We start from the raw sequence: 25,586 nt of genomic DNA, 5'->3' as shown, positions 1-25,586 counted from the left end.
GTGTTAGAAACCACAGAAGCACCTGAGAACAGTCCCATAGGAATTAGGGCTTCTCCCTAAAAAAAGGTGGCGGGAACAACAGCCCAACTGAAGTCCACCTACACCAATGCACCCAGCATGGGCAGCAAACAGGAGGAGCTGGAAGCCACTGTGCAGCTGGAAAACTATGATATAGTTGCAATCACAGAAACATGGTAGGATGACTGCCACAACTGGAGTGCTGCAATGGATGGCAATAAACTCTTCAGAAGGAATAGGCAAGGAAGGAGAAGTGGTGGGGTAGCCCTGTATGTTAGGGAGAGTTTTGGCTGTCTAGAACTTGACAATGGCGATGAAAGCGTCTAGCGTTTATGCATAAGAATCGGGGTGAAGGCCAAAAAGGCAGCTATCATGGTGGGAGTCTGTTATAGACCACCCAACCAGGATGAAGAGACAGATGAAATAGTATATAAGCAGCTGGGAGATGTCTCACAATCGCTAGCCCTTGCTCTCATGGGGGACTTCAACTTACCTGCTGGAAATACAATACAGCGGAAACAATCCAGGAGGTTCCTGGAGTGTGCGGAAGATAACTTCCTGACACAACCAGTGAGTGAGCCAACCAGAGAAGGTGCCCCGCTGGACCTGTTGTTTGTGAACAAAAAAGGACTTGTGAATGATGTGATGGCTGGAGGCCATCTTGGGCACAGCGATCATGAAATGATAGAGTTTTCAATTCTCGTAGAAGTAAGGACAGGGGTTAGCAGAACTGCCACCGTGGACTTCCAGAGGGCAAACTTTGGCCTGTTTAAGAGGCTGGTTGACAGAGTTCCTTGGGAGGCAGTCCTGCAGGGCAAAGGAGTCCAGGAAGGCTGGACATTCTTCAAGAAGGAAATCTTAAAGGTGCAGGAGCAGGCCGTCCCTATGTGCCAAAAGATGAGCCAGCGGGGAAGAAGATCAGCCTGGCTGAACAGAGAGCTTTGGCTGGAACTCAGGGGAAAAAAAAAAAAAAAGACAGTTTATGACCTTTGGAAGGAGGGTCAGGCAACTCAGGTGGACTACAAAAATGTCGTGTGGTTATGCACAGAGAATATTAGAAGGGCCAAAGCCCAACTAGAACTTAATTTGGCTACTGCTGTAAAAGACAATAAAAAATGTTTCTATAAATACATTAGCAACAAAAGGAGGGCTAAGGAGAATCTCCATCCTTTATTGCATGTGCGGGGAAACATAGTGACAAAGGATGAGAAAAAGGCTGAGGTACTCAATGCCTTCGTTGCCTCACTCTTCAATGGTAAGATCAATTGTTCTTGGGGTACCCAGCCTCCTGAGCTGGAAGACAGAGATGGGGAGCAGAATGAAGCCCCCATAATCCGAGGGGAAATGGTTAGTGACCTGCTGCAGCACTTAAATGTACACAAGCCTACTGGGATCCACCCCAGGGTACTGAGGGAGCTGGGGGAAGTGCTCACCAAGCCACTTTCAATCATTTATCAGCAGTCCTGGCTAGCTGGAGAGGTCCCAGTTCTCTGGAGGTTAGCAAATGTGATGCCCATCTGCAAGAAGGGCTGGAAGGAGATCTGGGGAACTACAGGCCTGTCAGTCTGACCTCGGTGCTGGGGAAGGTTGTGGAGCAGATCATCTTGAGTGTCATCACATGGCCTGTATAGGACAACCAGGTGATCAGGCCCAGTCAGCATGGGTTTATGAAAGGCAGGTCCTGCCTGACTCACCTGATCTCCTTCTTTGACAAGGTGACCTGCTTAGTGGATGAGGGAAGGGCTGTGGATGTTGCCTACCTAGACTTTAGTAAAGCCTTCGACACTTGTTTCCCACAGCATTCTCCTGGAGAAACTGGCTGCTTATGGCTTGGATGGGCGTTCTCTTCGCTGGATAAAAAACTGGCTGGATGGCTGGGCCCAAAGAGTTGTGGTGAATGGAGTTACATCCAGTTGGCGGTGGGTCACAAGTGGTGTTCCCCAGGGCTCAGTATTGGGGCCAGTTCTGTTTAATATCTTTATCAGTGATCTGGACTAGGGGATCGAGTGCACGGTCAGTAAGTTTGCAGATGACACCAAGTTGGGAGGCAGGGTTGATCTGCTCGAGGGTAGGAAGGCTCTACAGAGGGATCTGGACAGGCTGGATCGATGGGCTGAAGCCAGTTGTATGAGATTTAACACAGCTAAGTGCCGGGTCCTGCACTTGGGTCACAACAACCCCATGCAGCGCTACAGGCTTGGGGAAGAGTGGCTGGAAAGCTGCCCAGCAGAAAAAGACCTGAGGATGTTGATTGACAGCTGGCTGAATATGAGCCAGCAGCGTGCCCAGGTGGCCAAGAAGGCCAACGGCATCCTGGCTTGTATCAGAAATAGTGTGGCCAGCAGGGAAGTGATCATCCCCCTGTACTCGGCGCTGGTGAGGCTGCACCTTGAGTACCGTGTTCAGTTTTGGGCCCCTCATGACAAGAAAGACATGGAGGTGCTGGAGCGTGTCCAGAGAAGGGCAACCAAGTTGGTGAGGGGCCTGGAGCACAAGTCCTATGAGAAGTGACTGAGGGAACTGGGGTTGTTTAGCCTGGACAGAAGGAGGCCGAGGGGAGACCTTATCGCTCTCTACAACTACCTGAAAGGAGGTTGTAGCAAGGTGGATGTCGGTCTCTTCTCCCAAGTAACAAGTGATAGGACAAGAGGAAATAGCCACTGAAATGGTTATCAAGCATTGGAATAGGCTGCCCGGGGAAGTGGTTGAGTCACCACCCCTGGAGGTATTTAAAAGATGTGTAGATGTGGTGCTTTGGGACTTTGTCTATTGGTAGACTACGTTTATGGTTGGACTTGATGATTTTAAGGGTCTTTTTGCAACCTAAATGATTGTATGATTCTATGGGTAGTGGGAGTTCTCTAACTTCCAATATCTGTTCTCAAAAGAACAGCTCCCGATGATATTCATTGCAATCTCAGATCCAGAATCTTCACTCACTCCATAGACACCTTTAGCATTCGGTCTTGAACAAATCTCAGGGACGCAGCCAGTAGCATCTCATAGGAGGTAAGTCTGAAGGAGAGAAGAGCAAAGGATAATTGGCAGTTCCTCAGAGAAAATATACTCACAGCAAAAGTGTGAACTATGCCTATGGAAAAGGAAGGTAGAAAGACATCTCTACACAGAACAGGAAGAGGAAACCAGGTCTACACTATTAGCAAAAGGAAAACCACAGAAATTGTCAATCACCTTCTCAGTGGAGAGTGGATACTGCTGACAAATGATGGTGAGAAACTCAAAAGGGGACTTGCCTTTTTTGCTGAACAGAGGGAGCATTTAATGCCAATGAGAAAGAGGAGAAGGCAGGTACGCACAGCTGGCCTTTGACTGCACTGCTTCGCCATAGGTAGCTAGTGTTATTTGAGATGTTCACTCTACCTCCAGCTGCTGGTACAGAAAGATGGAGTATACCCCCCACACCATGAAGATGCTCAGGCATGCTCAGGCATCCCAAATGCCACTCTATGTTTAAAAAATTCATTTGATCCTTTGATATTCTCAATACAGTTTGGCCTTACAAGGTTAATGTTGGGGTCTGTTGGTGGTCAGCTGAGAGAATTTGCAAAGGGTGGGTGGACTACCAACAGACTGTGAAGGTCAAAAGCATTCCCAGTCCTGAAAAGGGGGAATAGAGGGGATCTGGGGAAAATACAGACCTTTCAGCTTGGCTTAAATCCACAATGAAGTTTTGGATCACATCATCAGCTCAGCCATGTGTAAGAATCCGTAAGATAAGAAGGAGTTAGATAAGAAAAATACTGATGGGCCAAGAATTAAATCATGACTGAACCTATCTAATTTCCTTCCAAAACTAGATACAAGTTCACATGGCAGTGAAGAAGTTCTGGATTTCATTCAGTTTAATTGGCACAGTTTTGGACTCTATTTTCTAAAATACTATATTATAAATAAGAAAGAGCACAGTCTAAACAAAATCATATATAGTAGGTGCAGAAATATTAGGACACCACACCTGTGTTTCACACTAGTATTGTTCATAGTGTTGGTCAGGACATTTATCAGTAGTTCTTTGCCAATCTGAGAAACATACATCAGGTGGGGTGCCATCCTCCTGCTCAGTGTTTAACAATGAGTCTTTAATGAATTTTCAAACGGCGTGAAGACACTGCTGAGCCTCTTTGAGAACAAGGTCAAATTCCCAGATGATCCTGACGTCTGAAACATGCAGGGTGAAATTCAATATGAAAGCATGCAAGGCAGGAAGAATCAATATGGACTAACTCCCCAGGCAGTAGCTATTCAGAAAAGGAGATGGGGGATAAAGTGAGTCACAAGCTGGAGCTGAGTCAACAATGTCCTAGTGTGTGAAAAAGGAAAAATGATCCTGGGATGCGTGAAAAGCAGCATGCAGCTTACAGAAGATGTGAAGCTGCAGACCTTGCTGTAAACATTGATTAGTATTTGTAATCATATAAAGGTTTTGCTGACACAGTAGTGAGAGCAGGTCTCACGGAAGATGTGATCATAGATGAACTATTTGCCTAAGATAATGCTAAAGAGATCAGGAGGATGTCACAAGGTGAACAGTCCTGTAAAAATGGGGTAAGGGAGATGCTGGAGCAGGTGGGTGCCCGAAGGAGGCTGTGACCCCGTGGGAAGCCCGTGCTGGAGCAGGCTCCTGGCAGGACCTGTGGCCCCGTGGAGAGAGGAGCCCACGCTGGAGCAGGTTTTCTGGCAGGACTTGTGACCCTGGGAGGGTGCCATGCTGGAGCAGTCTGTGCCTGAAGGACTGCAGCCCATGGGAGGGACCCATGGTGGCAAAGTTCATAGAGGACTGTCTTCCATGGGAGGGACCCCACGCTGGAGCAGGGGAAGAGTGTGAGGAGGAAGGAGAGACAGAGACAATGTGTGATGAACTGACCGCAAACCCCATTCCCCATCCCCCTGCGCTGCTAGCAGGGAGGAGGTAGAGAAAATTGGGAGTGTAGTTGAGCGCAGGAAGGAGGGAGGGGTGGGGGGAACATGTTTTAAGATTTTTATTTCTCATTATCTTACTCTGATTTGACTGGTAATAAATTAAATTAATTTCCCTGAGTCAAGTCTGTTTTGTCCGTGATGGTAATTGGTGAGTGATCTCTCCCTGCCCTTTATATAAACCCACGAGCCTTTTGTTGTATTTTCTCTGTCCTGTCCAGCTGAGGAGGGGAGTGATAAAGCGGCTTTGGTGGGCACCTGACATCCAGCCAAGGTGAACCCACCACACCCACCACACCCATAAACCTGGATGAATTTTTTGCCACCAAACCAAGCCTGTGGTCATGGTGTGAAAAGCAAGACCATGGATCAATGGGGGCAGTGCAATTACAGCAGAAGATGACAGCAGACACAAGACTACATCTTTCCTCCTCATGCAGCTCTTGTAAGACCTCAGCTGGAGACTAGTTTGGGTAATTTAGGAAAAAAATAGGTCAAATTGGGGATTGACAAAGAATGCTGGACTTCTAATTTCAGCATGACCAGTTCAGGCGAGAACACTGCCTGTGAGAATTATGAAGCTCATATTGCTCAGAGATGTCTACAAGAAGGTTAGATCATCATCTGCCAGGATGGCTTGGGTAAAGTTGATCTTGTCTTTAGTGAGTCAAAATTCAATACAAAGCTTATAAGATTCCCAGTCACTGACAGACTGCAGTGAAGACAGACACCTATTCCCTGCAACAGCTTTCACAGAAAATGATGATACAAAACCAATCATGTAGAGCCAGGAGAGACTCCTCATGATGGGAAACATTCCTAATTACATCTGGTTTCAGACCTACATGAGGCAGGCTGTTTCCTTTGCCAAAAGCATTTGAGAGCTATAGTAAATTAAAGCAGATGTCTCCAAAGTTTAAACCATGCAATCTACAAAATCATATTTCATGTACATCAGGCACTTTTCAAAATCAATGACAACCGTCTAAAGCAGACAAGCGATCATCCTAAAACTCACCAACAACCGCAATGGATTTGTTTGCTCAAAAGCACACTGATATGGAAATAATGTTTGATGAATATATTCTATCAATCTCATTTCTGAAGAAATATATTATTTAAGCTCCAATTTTTAAATACAAAAGATCAAAATATGTGATAATAGATGTGTGCCAGCAAAAAATATATATAAGTAAATCTGGCTTTTTTTCGAGGACTGGAAAGGACTGTCAGAAGATGTAGTAAATGCTACGGCAGCAGATCTTAATCCCAACAAAGAATGGTCCTTTCTTTAAAGAGTATTTTATACATTTAAAAAATAGAGACCTACTCCTGTCTCTTTTCTAAGCTTGTATATCAGAAGGAGAAAATAATCAGTACCAGCCTCAAGTGAAGTTATAGATACAGGTCTAGAGACAGAAGTATTAGTAAAATAGCATTACTGGGGTAGGCAACGTGTAGACTGGTTTTTACATACTGAGTTCACAATTTCCTTACAAACTGATCAGGCTCCAAGTTGTGGAGAGGACTCTCCAGCCCTGTATAAAACTCAAAAGGTTGTAAGAGGTCAGACAGACCATTAAATGTTGCCAAGGGAATGTCTGTAAAATGGGCTGAAGCATCCTGTCTGTTATCAGATGCTGAAAAGGTCTCTGCAGCAGGGACCAGGACCCAGTAATCTACCTACTCCACAAAGCAAGGCCTCCTGCTGTTTGCTCTCCCATGTGGCTTGGTGGCTTTAGTTGTGAACCAAGTGACTTTTAGAGAACATGCCACATCCAGGTGACAGGGATACAAGTTTGAGTCCTCTCATCCTGGGGAAGGAATTGAATGGAGGTCTCCCAGACTCTGGACATGCTATGGAAAAGGTAGTCAACATATAACGTTGCTTCATCTCAACAGATGATACATCATAGGTATCATCTCCGCAAGACCAAATGCTCTGACCACACAGCAGACCAACAAGCATAACATGCAACACTACATCAAGCACTTCCTTTGTTTGCCTCCAGGCTGCTCCCAGTGTGAAAAACACCCCTCATTTTCTACCAGAATATTGTTTCACTCCCCGGAGAGGGAGCCAGCTCCCAGAGACGGTATTTTGTGGAGGCACCAGAGCAATCCCTGCTCCGCTGCCTTACAGATCGTAACAGATCTCAAACAAACTGTTCTAAAAGAGATTGGTCACTGCAGATGGGTAAAAAACTAATAGGCAGTTCGGGAGACTGGGGATGCACCAGAAACCTGGAGTCAAAAGAGAGGTATGCCAATCCAGCGGTACAGACACATCCTTAATTTCTCTATGGAAATACATGCTTTTGAATTAGGGATCCTACAGCCATGCGATCATGTGTGGATTTTACCTAAGTGATTTGCTCAAGGCAATGTAGGAAGAGCGTGGCAGAGCAAGGACCAGCATGGCAGAGCAGACACTAAATCTAAAAAATCTGGTCTACTCTAGGTCTTTCTTAATTTTGCTCACAAGTTACTTTCATGTTAATATTCTGCTGCAGCCAGGCGAAGCCAGACACAACACACAGGGTACTGAGTTGCAGGAAATAAACCTTTTTAGCAATGCCTGGCAGCAAGTCAGGATAAGTCAAAGGTTCATCCTCTGTTCTCACCTTCCCAGCAGAGAGGAACAGTGGAAATACCAAACAAGACACATAAACACTAAAAAGTGAGATTGAGTTGATTCACGTACCTTGAGGGAATCAAGTCATCTGTAAACCAAATTTTTTCCTTCCTTACAGGTCCTGTTAGATAAATGTCTCTGTAAGCAAAATATCTTCTTTAAATTAAGGGCAAGAGGTCAAATACACTGCTAGCAAAAGCAGGCAGAACTTCAGTTAAGTCCAAGTGGAAAATTTGACCTGATAAACACATTTCGTTAAGTTATGAGAAGGTAACTTGGATTCAAAAAAATAACTTTTTTCAGACTGAAAAGTTACATGATTCCATACAGAAGATACACTTGGCAGCACCCAGAAAATTATATTCACCTATTTGTATATATTAAGAATACACCTTTTTTCCAAAATAGAAGGTTATTGCTATTATTATTAGTGTTCAATTCAAACAGCTGGGTGTGCTCTGTTTTTCAGAAGGTGCCCAGCATTCCCTCTACTAAAACTACTAGTCTTCATTCATGTGTAAAATGAGAAGCTTGAATATACCAGTCACTTCATGAAAGGAAGGCTAGAAACCTGTTCAGAAACGGCAGATAAATCACCTTAGGAATAAAGTCAGAAGGAGGAGACAGCCCTGGGTGCCTCTGGTGCGTGTGCTCGCAATCAACGTCTCCTTAAGCATTCTCTTTAAAAGCTTCATGTCAAAGTTTCTCCAGTCTCTTGACAAACGGAGTTTTTGCTGCATTCAGCCCAGCAGGGGAAAGTGTGATAACTTAGAAGGATGAACTCAAAAGTATTTCTGGTTCATTTGAAATAGCAGCAGTCATGACTAGGTAATAGAAAACAAAGTTCTTTTCATTGCTGTGAATCTCAATGATGCAGTCTCACGCAGGAACGATAACATTTGATTTTTCTTCTACATTTGTCATGCAGGTACTAAGTGCCTTGGGGGAGGGAAAGAAACAACTCACAGCACTCATACATGTATATATTTGTTTATATGCTGAATGATAAGGCTAAGGAGTTGGGGATATAATACAGGTGAGGTTTCCAATCTACAGCACTCAAAGCCAAGAGCTAAGTAATTCCGTAACGTAAAGTTTTGATCTGGTTTGTGTAAAAATCTAATTTATATTTTCTGATTTAAGTGCCCACCCCAAGAGCAGACAGCAGTCTGTCCAGTCCCAAGGCTGGCCTGTTTCTGTCCTGCTACCAATGTAACACCTCAAACTGATGAAGCATACCATCATATTATAGAGACACCTCTTTGCAAGCTGCACATGAAAGTTGTGAGTAAAAGTTTTGTTATTATAGGCTTTTTTCCCCCCTTTCCTTTTTTATGTGTTATTGATGGCAGAGGTAGAGATTCAAGACTCCCTTGTGCACAGTATCTTCCTAACAAGGTAAGTTGTAAGGAAATTATTATTGGAAGACACCTCTATAAAACAAGGTAAATGAATCACTTAATCTTCCCCACAGAGAATCACTTTTACTTATTACACTCTTACAAAGCCCTCTTGTTAAATTTAGCTACGGAGAAGATGATCCCTCTTCCTAGTCACACCAATGTCCCGGCCACTGGGCCAGTGGGTGCAGGTGGGTGAGGCAGCATTTGGAAAACTACCTGTGTTTCCAAAGCCATGCTGTGTTGCTGGAATGAGCCTGGATATTTAGTTCAATTCCGTTCTTCCTAAGTATGTTTTCATTTTCATGCATTCCTGTGCAGCCGCGTCTCAGCTGGATGTAATAGTGCCAACATTTTAAAAGGAAAATTGCTTTCCATTTCTCACAGTATTTCATGCATAAAGCATCCCTTACAATCAGAAAATGCAACTGCTCAGCCTGTGCAGAGCAGGGCAGTTACTGAGGCCTCAGGAAACGGGTGGGCTGAGGTCTTCTCTGCTTTTCCAGTCTTAAAACAAGCCAGATCCATGATCCTTACTGTCATGACCCAGGACTACACTGGCATGGGGCAGGACTGAGAAAAGCATGACAGTATTTCTGGCCGCCTTCTCCAGACTGAGGAAGACTCACTTAATTTTAAAATTATTTGAAAAAAACAAATGGTATCTCAAAATTTAGTACAATGAAACTAAACTGAAAACATGAAAAAGTGTCAGTTTTTTTCCACTTGGCCACAGTGTATATTCATTTCTGCTTGTTTGTTAGTCAGAATCATGCAAAGAAAGGTTTATTATCTACCACCAAGGATAGTTTATCATGTCTGCTTAAATGGCAATGAAAGAGCTTTTGGTGGCATGTGAAGCTTTATTTATGTTATAGGCAGCATCGCAGTGGCAGAAGACATATTTCTATTCACTTCTTGTGGGAGGTGAGGATTTTATTTTTCCTTTTAAAACGTGTTTGTACATAACGCTGTCGGAAGGTGCCAGCCAATGCCATAAACACAAATCCTCTGTTCATCTGTCCACAAAACAGCCGGGGCAGTGCCCCATGCCCAAAGGACTGCTCCTCCTCAACTCCCAGTCCTGGGGACCAGTGGTGGGAGGGCTGCAGGGCATCATCTCCTCCCACACAGAGAGCCCATGCTGCCGCTAGACCGCGCGTATCTCACTTCCTTCATCTCACCCTGTGAGGTACAGCCGCTGCCAGCTGCTCTTTTGTTAACGCAGATATTTATATCACATTTAACCTCACTCATATTTATCACAGCTTTTCCTTAAACCGGTGTGAAGTTCATCCTCGCTGCTCCTAAGGGAAAGTATTCAGAGCCCAGTAAAGCAACTCCTCAGAATGACTGTCAAGTATGAACTTAATAACTAAACATCCCATCCAAGGATTCACTGTGATATCCAATAGTGCTGCCGATGCCCTTCTCTGTTTTCTCACATTTTGTTACACTGCGGATGGGCTCAGCTGCCTTTCTGCAGCTGTACAGTGGAGTAGTTAGGAGAAGATGGAATATGCGAGTTATTTTGCAAGCTGAGGATTAGAGAGGGCCAGGAACAAACAAATGTTTGACAGAAAACCAGCATGAACTGGAAGACAGACACACAGAGCATTTCCCTTGAGCCAGTAGAGCATGAAACCGTTCACACCCCAGAAGGGTCCCCACCGTGTCCTACAAGTCCTTCTGGTGACTCAGAACTTCCATTTCCCCCATGCTTTGCTGGCAGCACGGTTACAAATCATCTCCAGCGTTACAAGTGCACCTCAGACACAAAGGAGGTGAAAAAAGCAGCTAATTTTAACCCATCAAGAATGTTTTCAGGCTGTCAGACCCACGTTGTGTGTCTTTGTGAGGGTGAAATAGAGGGAAGGGACTTAAGAGCACTTGAGAAAAAATTAAAGGCTAGCACAAGCACATCAGTAATTCAAAGAAATCCTGCAGCCAGGATTTAGAAGAGCACCAGTACAAAGTAATAGGTTATAAATCCTTGATTCCCTTAAAAACACTAACGCCAATCATCTCAAGTTTGTTATTTGCTGCCTGCCTACACAGCTGCCTTTCAGTTTGAGCACTCAAGGAGAAATTTCTCTGGACAGCAGACCAGCAGCGATTAAACTTTAAAATCAAATTCATGACTTTAACCGCATAATCTCCTATACTTTGTGAAGAGGAAAATTGGTATTCCACTTAAAATTTAACAACGGAGAAGACCTGATCTTGCCAGTTTGCACAAGCTGACAAACTTTTCAGAAAAAAAACAAAAAAACCTTACATTATTGGAAGGGGCTGGCAGGGAAAGAAACTTTACCATTTGCATTCAGGGTTTTATTTAGAGGGTTTTGTAAAGGGAGAAAGAGATCCAAAATATTTACTGGGGAAAAACTGCAGAATCTGTTCAGAACCCAGGCTGTGTCACTCCAACCCCACTCGCTTATTAAATGGAAATAAAAGCAACCAACCCAGAATGCTCCATCTTCTGATTAAAAAGAGAAAAGAAGAGGGGAGGGAATTGTTATCACTGTATTTGCAGCATAGCATGGTGACTTTTCTCCTTTTCTTTTTTTTTTTTTTTTTGGTAACTTACTTTTACAAGTGCTCCATTAATAATTCATGCCGCTTCTAAACGGCAGGGCAGCCGCTGTTTCTTTGTCGCATTTCACAATGGCTGAGTGACAACGGTGGCTCTGACTCCAGGCTACTATCTTTGACTATCTGCCGGGAGAGACACATTGCTGTCCTTCGTCATTCAATCCCTGACACAGTTGTGACAAATGCTGGCATGCCCTGTCGTTCCCTTCACCCTCCGATAACAGAAATCTGCCACTTTTCAATGTGCAGTCTGCACTCTTCTCCCCCAGAGAAGAAGCTGTATGTTAATGATGCCTGGTGATGTGCAGGTCTGCTTCTGCTCATCGCTTTTCCTCCAGTTACATATTTGGATTGACCGCGCTTCAAAAAGCACAGACTTTAAATGCTGCTTTGGGACCAGCACCCAGCTAAAGCTTGTATGATAATGGTGTCTCCAGGGGTTGGGGGCGGGGGGGGGGGGGGGGGGGGGGAAGCTCTCTTTTTTAGCAAAAGTGATAGGAGACAATGCCAGATTTTAGGACAGAGAATAAAAGACCACAGATGGAAAGAACTGTATGTTTCCCATAGGTGCTAGGGAGCTTTTGGTCCTGAGGTGGGAGAGTGTGGTGTAATCCCCAGCACTGCTGGAGGCTTCCCAAAACCTGGGCAGGGTAGTGCATGCAGGACTTGCCATGTACCTTCCTTATGTGCTGAAACATCACAAACTGCTTTGCAGAGGTTCGTTAAGACAACGATCCTGCTTCTTTTCTCAGATGCTTGGAAGCGGTGGGTTCGTTTTCAACAGGCAGCGCAGTGTTCTGGGGCTCCCTCTGACTCTGATAGCAACTTGCAGCCTCCCTCCCTTCCTCCCTCCCTGCAACAGGGGGGCACATGCTTGATGCATTCAGACAAAATTGCTCTATTCACTTAATGTGCAATATCCATTACAGAGTATCTAAGCACCTGTTCGGGTTGCTGATTCCAGGAAGGGGCTGGGAGCCTTAATGAGTTTCCTGATTTCTAGCACTTTGATCTTCCCAGATAAATGGAAGCAGGCAAGTGCAAAAAAAGGATTAAGTCATCATAGCTAGAGATGCCAATGCCAGTCTATTGAATCCACCATGCCCTCGGAGCAGGCTGCAGTGCCTTAATGGGGCATATCCAGCATTCAACCATCATACCCTCGGCAAACGTTCACTACATGTTGCTATTATAAACACAGGGGACAAGATGTTACAAGGGCATTCTTTTTCCCATGGAGACATTGAATACTGCTTCCTTTATCCCTAGCTACAGCAGCACTGTTACCAATTACAATCACTAAAGGAGAACAGCTGGCACTTGTTCGAACAGTGCGCTCTCTCCAAAGCCCACTGAAGCCGATGGAAAAAGGATCTCCTTTCTTTCATTGGATTTTGGATCAGACTCAGAGAGACCTGATGGTTTAGAAAGCAGGTTGTTTTTTTTTTTTCCATTCCTTTGTTACTTCTCCATCTCATGTTTATGACTAGAAACCATTTTTCCAATCTATACAGCCAATGACAGGAGGTGGGGCCAGCATTAACCCCACCATTTTTATAAAATAAGAGATGTTAATTAAAAAGCTGCACAGCAGGGCTGGAACTATTAGAAACTAGAAAGGGAGAAAGAATGAAGCAGAACAGCAAACAGAGGAAGACTTTTGATGTCCTTTGCACATGATGTTTTTCCCCATTAGACTACTTTCATGGCTGTTCCATGCGCTTCTCAAAGCTCAATTCATCTCGCACACAGATCTTACTGAAAGGTAATAAGCAACTCCTAGCTAGAGAGTCAATTAACATGTAATCTTTGACATTTTGAATCATCCGCGGCTGCCAGATGGGTTTCTCCTTTATACAGAATGAAATCCATTGCTTGAGTGTTTGAAAATTTGATTTTATGTTACATGTTTCCATATTCTTCTAGACTGCTCTGTCTTCCAGTCCCATGGTGGGAAAGTGCACTGAGTTTTGCCTCTGAAATTATCAACAAAACTCTTCTTGAGCTCAGGGAATAACAAACTGATCCAATAGTAACTGTGTTATGAGATCAAAATTTTCTTTCCTCTCCTTTAATCTTGTCCATTTGGGGCCAAATTTTCATTTTCATACCTGTAAAGCTCTGACCGGTGAAGCGGGGGCATGCCTAGTTGACTGCAGCAGCTGCTGACACTACCCTCCATTAAGGGTTCCCGCTCTTGCTGTACGAACAGCTCAGCTGTTCCTGAAGCAAGTACTGAACCCCATGCACAACAGTAATATGATCTGCGATTACCTTCTATTATCAGAATGCAAATTAGGGGAAGTTCAGCAGCTGTTTCACAAGGCAAAAACCATGGGAAGAGTGTGAAAGGGTGGGCAGCTGAGGATTATCATCTCTACATCCTTCCCAAGTTGCCAAGACACTAGGTCTTTTATTTGCAGTGCAGTAACAGTTTGGGCAGGTTTGGCAGAATACATTACAGGTAAGGTACTCTACTGGACAATGCAAGTACCTCAGAATTCAACTTGCAGACTGGTTGGGCAGGGACTGTAATTTCCCAGGTAACTGTGACGGACCCCAGCTGAGGTTTCAACTGCTACAGCTACAGAAATATTTAATAATGGTAAGTAAATGATTATAATTCCTCAGTAATTTCATTACGTGTAATAAAATGGTGTCTGTTAGTTAATAATATGCACATATCTAAATACAGCAGTTGTAATAAGCTCCATCTTGCTCACCTTTCTGCATTACCGTTGGATCCCCACTGGTCTCAACATGGCTGAGATTCCATATCAGTTCAAACAGTTGTAATTATCTCTCCTTGAAAGATTAACAAAGCAGCAGGATTACATAAAAGCATTAAACATACACTTAAAAATAACACTAAGTAATGTAAGAAAAATTGTAGGTGAACTAACCTCTGAATTACCTGTGATGGCTGAAAAGTTGTGAAATTTCCCTGTCTTATAGAGCTGTGTATTTTCTACATCTTGTTTAGCTATGTAGAATGACTGCAAAAAACTGTCACCTGTACCCAGAAGAAAGGCTACAAGAATGTTGTAATAACTTCAGTTATTCTGGGACACTTGCTAGAAACAGTCACAGCTCTGCAAGTCATTCAGTTCACCTGAATGTCATGCAAATATATATATACATTTGATATCAAGTGATGTCTTTGCTGTTTTCTCTTAACACTTCTGATAACCAAGCAAGATAATAGCAACACTCATGAAAGAGTGATTACCATCATTGTGTTAATGATGGTCACAGAAGAAAGGCTCAGGCTCAATGAGCTCTGCATTGGAAATGAATTTTGCAAAAGAGGTAAGTAATAAATGGGAGAATCTGAAACCCAAATGCATGAGGAAGTGATTTACTGCAATTTTCTCTGGACTATATAATCCTAAAGTAGAATGGAATTCAAGCCTTTTAAGAGAGATCTCTGCCATATTAATATGTTTGCTACATTACCACCACAAAGCGGCTATACCCACTGTAATATGTTGCCCCCCAGTCAGATGAAATGGCTCGCACCTCAGGTTCACTAGATGGTCAATTAAATCAAGCTGATAAAGCAGACGAATTCAGCCAAAGGACAAATTAGGCAGCACAGAACATATCGTTGCCAAGGCAGAAATGTAACACATGGAGCAGATGCAGAGAAGCTGCTGTACTCCCAGAAAGTGCCGTGCTGGCCAAAGCAAGGAAATGCTACCAGAAATTAATGGCAATATGGTCTACATGCTGAACAAGAAAGCCATGCCATGAAATGCATGACCCAAATGTTATGGCTGATAAAAGTAAAAATGAGAGAGAGAGACATTATTCAAAGGGTAATCCTGCAGGTAAGAGTTTACCATCTTTTATGAAGAGTAGACCAAAGTAAGAAGGGTCCCAATGAGAGAAGAAATTAATTGCTGTCAGTATTGCTGGTGTATAAGCAGAAAGGTCACCAAGGGTCTGGAGCAGGAGCTGAACAGATTGAAGTTTCTATTACACAGTGTTAGATGGAAATGCAGAATAATTACTTTTGCAAGCTTGCAAAGGATTAAACTGATTTAAATGGGATGAATCTAGCTGCAGCCCACTGCATCAGCTGTGTGACAATAATTAATATGCAGATTAGAAAAAAATTAAATAGAGTTGTTTACTTTGCATTAAGGCAACATTTTACTTTCAAAATTTCAGCAACATCTCAGGCCTTAGCATAGATAGATAGTGTGGAAGATGTCTTCCAATGCTCGAAGTTCTTAATGTACAGATGAATTAATTTTCCAGGCTTCTTTTTAATGCTGAACAACTTAATTTGGGATTTAGAATTGAAGTTCTAGTTTTACACTACAAATTTAAAAAGTGTTTAGAAAAACAAATGTTCAAATTACTTGCAAATATACAGAATGAAGTTGGGATAGATGGATTTGCTTTGGCTTGCATTTGTGCTTTGCAGCTACATAAAGGCCACAGAGAGCATTAGACATGCTTATAAATGGTCAAGCTAATTATTCCCAAATATTCATACTGCAGTAGCACTCACAAGCCTGTCATGCACTAGGGTCCAACTGCTTTATTCAGTGTGTCAATCAGACCTCAAATGGCATGGGCAGAGCCGGGTGGTTGTAACAGGGTCCATCAGCAGTCACAGACAAGGGAAGGTGATGAATCAGGTCCAGGGTTCACCTTGGGAATGCAGTGAGGAACAGCAGGAGACTGGGCAGGAGGCACGGCTGCAGACAAAGCTACAGTGTAGGTCTGAGGTCCATCCAGGAGACAGGGGCAGAGGGAGGAGTGGAGGCAAGCTACCTACAACCAAGGTCGAAGGTCCTTTTAGGAAACAAGGCCAGACATGTCACCAAAATATCCACGACATTTTCAATGTTAATCCCAGCTTCCAAAATACTTCTGTTGTCTGTTGGTTTTCTGTTACGCAAACTTAATAAGCATACTGTTATACCAGTCGTGATGTAGGCAAGTACTCTTGATACTCATGTTAAGAAAGAAGAAACTAAGAGTGGAAGCCCAGGCTGTGTTACATACTGCTTGATTTTCAAAAACTTCATGATATTCAAAAACTTCAGAGGGCATGCAAAGTACTCCTCACCTCTGATGACCAGACCTGGATATCTAGCTCCGTGCAATCTTCAAGATCATCATCCTATGAATTTCTTTGTTAGGATTACTAAAAATTCGTTTTCAATCAAAAAAAGGAATTGCATCCTTATTTAAGTTGGAGCTACCTGTCATTAACTAAAGAATGATACTGCTTTAACCTCTACTATTTTTATCTTACAAATGACAAAGAAGGATGGCAAGAATAACTCAGAAGAATTGTGACACTATTTGCAGTCAGCAGACAACCTTATTATAGACAGCTTCACAAGTTTTGGGTAACTGAATGTAAGAAGGAGTTAATATAGGGAGAAATGCTTTCTTACTAGTTGTGCATTTCTGCTCGGATAATGTACGTGTTACTGGTGGAAGGTTTAAACTACCTCTTTCACTGGATTGACTTCTTAGAAGCTCACCTGCCTACAGGTGAGCCTACCACAACTAAGAAAACACAAATCATCACAGGGGCACTTGGCTTAAAACACACCGCAGCATGCTGAGATCTTTGCAGGCTGTTAACCTGTGTGGTAAACTGTTGCAACGCTGTGTTATGCAGATAAGATTTGACCTTTGGATACTGAGAAACTGGTGGTGCAGCTTTTCAGCAAGTCCTGAGCAACTCTTCCGCATCTATTTTTACAGCATCTTCATCTTGTATTCCAGATATTGCAAGAGTCCCCCAGCCACCTGTGTGTCAGGAGCGCAGCAATTACTACCCAGCTCCCACCTCAACCCACCGTGCAGTTGGATGCTTAGTGGCAATGAGCTCCCAAGCTCATCGAATTAGTTCTTTGTGTGCTGATGCTTTATAATCTCTACATATGCATAGCTAATTTTGTTTTTAACCACACTAGCTGTTCCATTCAATCTCTAAAACCTCCAGAGAAGTGATATAATCCCATTGGTTCCCATTTTCATGATACATGCTCCTAACACACGCAATTACTGCATGCATAATTGCTGGCTCACATAGGCTCAATTATTAGTTTCTTAATCAGGTATTTAACTAGTCCTTCTAAATCACTGGAAGGGTGATTTAAACACAAATTCATATACCCTTGTGGTGTCAGCCTCACTGAAATGGTTTGCGTTCGCAGTAAATCACACAGTATCCAAGTCTTAGTGCCTTCTGTTTTATAAGCAGGATCTATCGTCTCAGAACGAGTAAAATTCTTTAATCCACAGAATCCTTTTACATTTCTGAGTATGTGGATAAAGCAAACTGCCTTGAACAAAGGTTGAAAAATGGACCAACCTAAGCATTCAGCATAACAAAGGATCATCAAGAGATCTGAAAGCAAAGCAAAAGTGGCAAGGCATATTCTTCTGAATATATAGCACAAGGGAATGTCCAATTCAGATGGATCTTGGCTCAGCTGGGAAATATGCAATTAAATAACAATCTGGCTTTATGCTGAGCTGTGATGTAGGACATTCTGACATCTAGTGTAGAAACCTTATTGATCCCTCACAGCACTCAGTGCCCTGAAGTCTTTGTGAATCAACTTAAGCATAAAGTACAGATGCTAACAGCTAGTGAACAAGGCTGTGAAAAGAGAGAAGAAAGTAAAAAACAAAGTTTGTAGCTTAAGACAAAAAACTTCCATTGCTTTGAGGGGTGGCAGAATTTTGCTGCTAGACACGTTAAAATTGTTAAATCAAGACAGACATACTTCTCTCCCGCAACACTACAAAACTGGGCTTTTCAAGAATATCCCTTACACATGGTTTTGCAAGCTGTGTTTACACTTCCCTTGGTGTTACACTCCTACCTTGGCATCTACTAATGTCTACCACTAGAGGTTAGACGGTAACTATATGACAAAATATACTGATTTTATATATCTACAGACGTTCAAAGCTAGTCCCACATAGATTCCCATGCTGAGAATACTAACCAAAAATCTAACTGTTTGAAAAACAGCATAACAACTGAAATCATGCTGCCATCATTCAGCCAGTATCTGTCCTTTTGTGCTTCCACTCCCCCTGCCACGGAAATACCAGTTACCAGAATTCAAGAAGCTCCAGGCTCTCACTTGTTCACAGAGCTACAGATCCATACAACCATGTATGGTACTGACTCGCGCTGCATTGCATAAAGACACTGCACTGTACAAAGACATAGCAGAGAGGAATGTCAGTTAAGACGCCTTTTGGCTGTGAGAAAAGCTTTCTTCCAGGAGAGGTTCCACATATGTTTTCCTCCACCTGCCTGTAGGCTTTTCTGCAACTTCCTTACGTTTTGTATATGAAGAGGAAAGACAACACAGGGATACCTGGCTTCTCTCGGCTCTGCCACAGATTTACAGCTACCCCCTACTCTAATTCTCCATTCATAGACATGGAAAAACTGTATTTTAAGAACTCGTATCAATCCTACCTACTTAGAGAGCAAGCTCTTTGGGGCAAGGATTTTTGGTGTGATTTGTCAGCACCTACCACAAGATCAACCAGTGACTAAATTCTGCTCTGGTACAAAATAATAGTAAAATAAATAGGCCTATATTAACTCCAGAGTATGACATAGTAATATATTTCCTTTTTATCAATTCTTGTCAGATCTTGTGCTGCACTTTGCTTCCTGCTGTAACAGTTTTAAGGTGATGGTTAAAGAAAGACCAAACAAAAAACCAAAAAAACCCCAAACCTAGTAAACTTTGCACATAGTACATCTTGCTTAGTACAGAATACCAGGAATAGATTTCATGATGTCTCCCTGTTTTAAGTATGACTAAATAAATGTTAGGTTTACTCAAAAGTAACATCTTGCATCTTTACACAAAAGTCTAATCATTTTACCTGCTTCTCTTGTTTTCCTCATTTCACGCAAGGCTCTGGAGAGACTTTGTAAAAAAATCCATCGCATGGAAAGCCGGAAGCTCTGGTGCAGCTTCAGGTAAAGTAAAATAAAAATAGTATTAGACTAATCACTAAAAAGCATAACACAATCACTGTGGCAGTCTCTCTGTTATTTATTTTCTGCTAAAGTACATACAAATTTAAATTTTCTGTCAGCTAGTTGGTTTTGTTTTATTTTTTTCCATTCTGACCCAGGAGAATTAAAGCCCTGAGACTGGATAAAGTACACCATCTACAGCTTTGTCCATGTTTTTGGTGTTGTGGGTTTTTTTTTTTAAATCACACCTTAAGAGAGAGAAAACTGTAGCAGGTCACATTTCTAATGCAGATGCCATTACATTAGCAAAGACCTTTTGCCAAGAAAAAAATATTCTAATTCAGGTAAATGGGAAAAGAATTTATTCTAAATAAGAAACACATTCAAATAATACAAAACTAAAACATCTTATCGTGATATTCCCAGTGTTAGCTATACCAGTGTAAGGAGTTTTATCCTGTCACCATTGCACCCTTTTCCACAGCCATATCGGTTGATATCAGTGAAGTTCCCAAAACGCTCATGATCAGCCACCTCCTTGAGGCTGCCCAATAGCTCTGTGAGCAGAGGGCTCACAGAGGTGAAACTCTCTAATACGTTTCAAGGAAAGTGTATGGGATTAAGTTAATGATCCAGTTTCCTTGGAGTAGCTTAGAGAGCTCCTACATGACTTTTTCTGCTAACAAAGCTATTGAGTAAGTGCTAGCAAATGGAAGAGAGCAGCACCTGAGGACCATGCTGTCTTTGGTGAACACGTCTAGGTTCAAAAGTGGACAACTATCTAGCACTTCAGTAAATAATTTCAGTAGTTTCAAGTGTTACTGTCCCCCACTTATTTTCTGACCTCAAAAAACAGCACAGTTATGCCATAAGAACTTGCAAGTATAGTGAAAAGTTCTTGTGCTGTGGCAGTGCCCAGGAGTTCAAGTCAATACCCAAGGTACCAGAATCACCCAAACAGAAATAAAAAGCATCTCCACACTAGTGGGACTGCACTCTAAATAGACAAGGCTTCACATACAATTCATTATTTAAAGATTTAAAATGGCATCTGAATAGCTAAAACCAAACTTTAAATAGAATGTCACTGTCTAGGCTAACTTTGTGGCAAGTGAAGGATAGCTGTTTCTTCTGGATAAACTAATTGACCTTTGATCAAGGGATAAGAGGTAAGCACAAAACAACTCCAGAGTTAAAGACAGGGGATAAATCATCTAGACTTTTTTTACATCAGTTAGAGAATTATAATTTACTGGTATTCCTGAGCATCACTCATGTACCCTATTTCTGTTGAGCCATGAACAGGCACCTGCTGTAATGAGACAACACAACCCACAAGGTGAAATCAGCAATGAATTTTTTTCTTGAAATTCAGGTGTGTATTACAAGTCCTAAACTTGTTACATGATGGAAACTGATAAAATGATCATTAAAAAAAAAAAAGTTTCTTAATTTGTCTTCCATTCTTTTTCTAGTCTGAAGTTCTTACAGTTGCCCTAGGATTATTTACTTCCCACTCTGACTCTAGTCCCACTGGTGAAGAGTGCCCTCATCAGCAACATGTTCTCTTTAAATCTTTTTTTTTTTTTTTTTTTTTTAATTCCAATGCTGGCAGCTTGTACTGGTTGGTTCTGACACAAAATTTCTCTGTACTGGATGTTAGCTTTCAGACAGTATAATCTAAAAGGCCAACTACTCTATACTTCTGTCATCACCAAAACTGTAAATTTTATTCTCAGAGAAGAAAAGGCGTGTCACAGAACTTGCATCACAACAGCCACAGAAACTTTCCCACTGATCTACTAATGTGTTTTTCAGCTACTCTGAGGATGACCTATATTCACGCTCCACGTGGCTGCTTGAAGTTTTGTCAAAGCTGACATGCTACTTCATTCCCAACTACGTGCAGATTTTTTGACTTGGACCTTTTCTATCATATCTTGGATCTGAAGTCTTTAACTCATTCAATTACCACTAGATGAAAGAAATACTTGATTACTACCATTTGAATATGGATTTGAACAAGCTACCTAGCACTAAAAAAGTCTGCACTCTATTTTTAATACCCCAAGCCCATTCAGCTATCAGCTCCCACAAAGAATTTTCACTCCTAATGGAGTAGCAAAACAAATGCTATCAAGGCTAATCAAAACCAGGAACCATTTCCAAAACAAATTGTAAAAACATTGACTAGCTCTGTAATCAACTGTGATTGTCCTTTACTTCATTGCTAGCCCATAAAGAATATTGCCAATGAGGTAGCTCCCATGGTCTCATTCTCATAAATCTTATGTGTTCCTGTAAAATACACTTACACTGTATTTCATTTGGGTGCACGACACAAACTGATCCCTCATTTTCCAGAAGATAACACTCCTTGAACTGAAGAAAAACACATAACAAAGCTTGTTCTATAAATTCCCATTAATTGTTTGATTTCATTCCAGGACAATGAAGACCTTTTGATCCCTTTTAATTTACCTAGGCTGATAAAGTTATTTCCAGCTTTTCAGAAAAATTTACAGCATTTAAAAAATCAGGCAGAGCTCTGTGCAATGCATTGACTGTAATTTCCCTCTTCATCCACTTTTAGCAAACACTGTAAAAATTATTTTTATAGAGAATAAAAAGGTCATTTATAGCACTGTCAGGGACATTTATTTTGTGTTTTTGTATTTTACTGGCAACCATTACTCACTTCAAGTCTTGCACTGGACTTTTCGTGAAGAATAACTGACATAAGAAAATATGTGACAATTTTGCTCTTATTTAACATCCCATCAATGCCCATCCCATCAATTCCTTCAGAGTAAGCTCTGACAAGCATCCTTGTTAGGTGTGGCTCTGAATATGAAAAAGGTCTTGTGTCATTTTGTTCTCCTCTGCTGTTATTAAATACCCAGAAATCTGACGTGTAGGAGAAACCTTTGAGGTCAGCTGCCCTGTTCTTCCCACCAGGCTCATTCCCAATGTCTGGCTGTATTTTACTCGCTGCAATAATAGAGCGACTCAAGAAGAGCTTCTACCATTTCAGGTACTACCTTCCAGGCTAATAGTTCTCCCCAACAGGACATTAATCCTATTTGGTCTAATATTTTTTCTCCTTGATAACAATCTCATCATTCCATGTTTTGGTTATCACACTAAGCCCTGCTGTTCTCTGGCAAAATCCTTAAATATTGTTGATCAGAATACACATGGGCACTTGGTATCAATCACCTGGTCAACTGATGTAAACCTAAGTCAAGAGAGAGGGGGTAGAGGACAAAGAGTATTTTGAGTAATCCTTAGATCCAACTTCTTCCTTTCTTGGTTTCTGAGGAGTTGTAGGCTGATATGGAGTCAGTTAACTCAGAAGAAAAACTCTACTGAGTTAAAAGAAAAAAGCCAATCCAGTTTCACCAGGCTTTACTAAATATAGCCTTCCCCAATGAAACTGTGGTCCATGGAGAGCCCGGGCGGGAGCAGGTTGTCCCTGAAGGACTGCAGCCCGGGGAAGGGCCCGCGCTGGAGCAGGGAGACGTGTGAGGAGGGAGGAGCGGCCGAGAGGGGCTGGGGGGGACGGACCGCAACCCCCGTCCCCAGCCCCTGCGCCGAGCCTTGGGGGGAGAGGAGTCGGGGGTGTGGGAGCAATGTGTGCATGTCGGAGAAAGATTTTTCTTTTAAACTAGGATAACTATCACTATCCCTTTCCTTCATCCAAAGGGTTTACAAATTAATTTAAGATTTATTAGGCACTTTAAGCTTCATTTAGAGAGGAAAATAGGTAGCTGCACTAAAACAAGCAAGCAACTCTTGAACTCTTCAGTTGAAGTCCCCTCCTGCACCTAGTGCTATCAGAGCAGGAATATACTGACTAGCTGGAGTCACTTGCCAACCTATACTACTACTGCAGCTGCAGTAGTCTCTTTCTAGCATTCTTATGTTGAACTTTAGCTCCACTGTAACTGAGGGCTGAGTCATATCCTTGACAAATATCTATTGTAGTTGATGGCTTTTTATCAATGTGGCCAGTCATTCCCTCAAGCATCAACGTGTTCTGTACTCTAAAACATTCTGCTGGTTAATCTGAGAAAAGGTGATCAGGTTGGTTGCTGGCAACATTTTCTGAGAGAGAAAAAGTCATTCTGGAATGGTGAATTTGCACTTTTGACTGAAAGGTCCTGTACAAAGCAGAATTCAAATCCAAAGGTTCATATCCAAGGAATTATGTTTAGATATAAGCAGAGCATTTTTATCCATTAGTATTTAGCAAGAGAGAAAACACGGGATGGTTCCCTTTCTCTGCCTCAACCATCTTGAAGATTGACACAGGGAACACAGCAGACTTGAACAGAATTTTTTGTTAGGAACGTACAGCAAGGGCTCTGTAATTTGCACTGTCCTTTGAAATGTGTAGCACTGCTTTTAATCACTTAAAGCCCAATACAGGCAAGTTGAGAACAGGAACACATGAAAGATCACCTAGCCAATTACCTGTACCTTGTGGAATTATAGCAGAGATGAATATAATACTGCATATTTATGTCATAATATCAAGCTTGATACTCTCAGGATGTGCCAAAATACATCTCTGTGACTGAGTGAACATGAAAGTCTTCCAAGATGAAAAGTTGTCCTCATTTCAAGGAATAAAAAAATACAAATGAAGTAGTGCTGCTATTGATGGAAATGATGTCCGCTAATGATGGGAAAGCTGGAAATGCAAATTGAGAAGCTGTCAAGCCATGTGCAGTACAACTCAGTAACGTCTCTGTCATCATATTACAAAAGGGAAAAGAACATCTGCAGTTTATCACGTTATGAGCAAAGACTGTATTATTAGCATTACCTAAAGAAACCACATTTTTGCTAATGATGCAGTCTGCAAATCAGCTCATGTCTTTCCCTGTTTAAACTTTCAGATACAGCTCAAACACACCTACAAAAAGGAGAAATTGTAATCTGGTGTAAAAAACCCCAACAAAAACTACAAAACAAACTATGACAATCCATGTACTACGATTTTGTGTGCACCACCTGTTTCACTCAGCTCTGCTATGTGCACTCTGGTAACAGTTGTCATTATTATCAGATCAAAAGAATTAAAAAATAAAAATCAATATTCTTTTCAATTTAATACTAGTTGCACAGTCCTCAGTTGAACCCTTCTGTTCTTAAGAAATACAACTTCACTTTTAAGCAAGCCAAGAAAAGACAGGCTTGCAGTTTTTTAAGGCATAAGACTGGTTGATAATTCTCCTACCGCCATAAATGATTAGGTGTGACTTTGGAAAAAAGTTCTCCCAAAGTGGTCAGTCTTGGTTATTCAGTACTCTTTCACCCCAAGAGTTTGATTTTCAGAAGGGCCCAGTACTTAAAACTGCCTCACTGGATGAATTTTCACATCTCCATTGACTTTACTGAAGCTTCAACAATCTGGAGCAGCTAATGATAAGACTCTTCCACAGGCAGGCATGAAGAGTTCAAGCCAAAAATCCAAGTCCCAGTCCTGCAGTTGAACACAGCTCCAAAAGGTTCCCTCACGTGCCAAACTCTCTGCCCACTTGAGGCTTAAAACATTTATTTGAATATTTGAATACCTTGCAGTATTATGTCTGCTACTTTCTTCCTTTCTCTGCTGTGCTAACAGGACTTGCTTATTCTTGAGATGCGGGGGGGCGGGGGGGTGTTTTGGTTTGGTTTTTTAAAGTTTGTAATGCACATGTCCATGTTGTGAGCAAATTTATTGGAATGTGAAAGCATTTTTCTTTTCCTTTATTAATACCAAAGGGATTAAGTGCCATAATCTGTATGGCGGTTCTAGGATGCTGCACAGACTCAGAACTTTATAACTTCAGAAGAAACTTATTATAAATTTTTGAAAATCTTAGACTTGCAGCAATGTCACTTCTGTAACCTTGTTTGAAAACATGCCATTAAAAGCATTCATATCAAGTATATATACTCAAGGAGTGTAATTCCTTATTATAGCAGGAACAGTTGGTCTAACATTGTCATCTCTGTAGTA

The sequence above is a fragment of the Aquila chrysaetos genome, chromosome 4, assembly GCF_900496995.4.
Source record: "Aquila chrysaetos chrysaetos chromosome 4, bAquChr1.4, whole genome shotgun sequence".
Taxonomy (NCBI): domain Eukaryota; kingdom Metazoa; phylum Chordata; class Aves; order Accipitriformes; family Accipitridae; genus Aquila; species Aquila chrysaetos.
Note: the sequence above shows the minus strand (reverse complement) of the source record.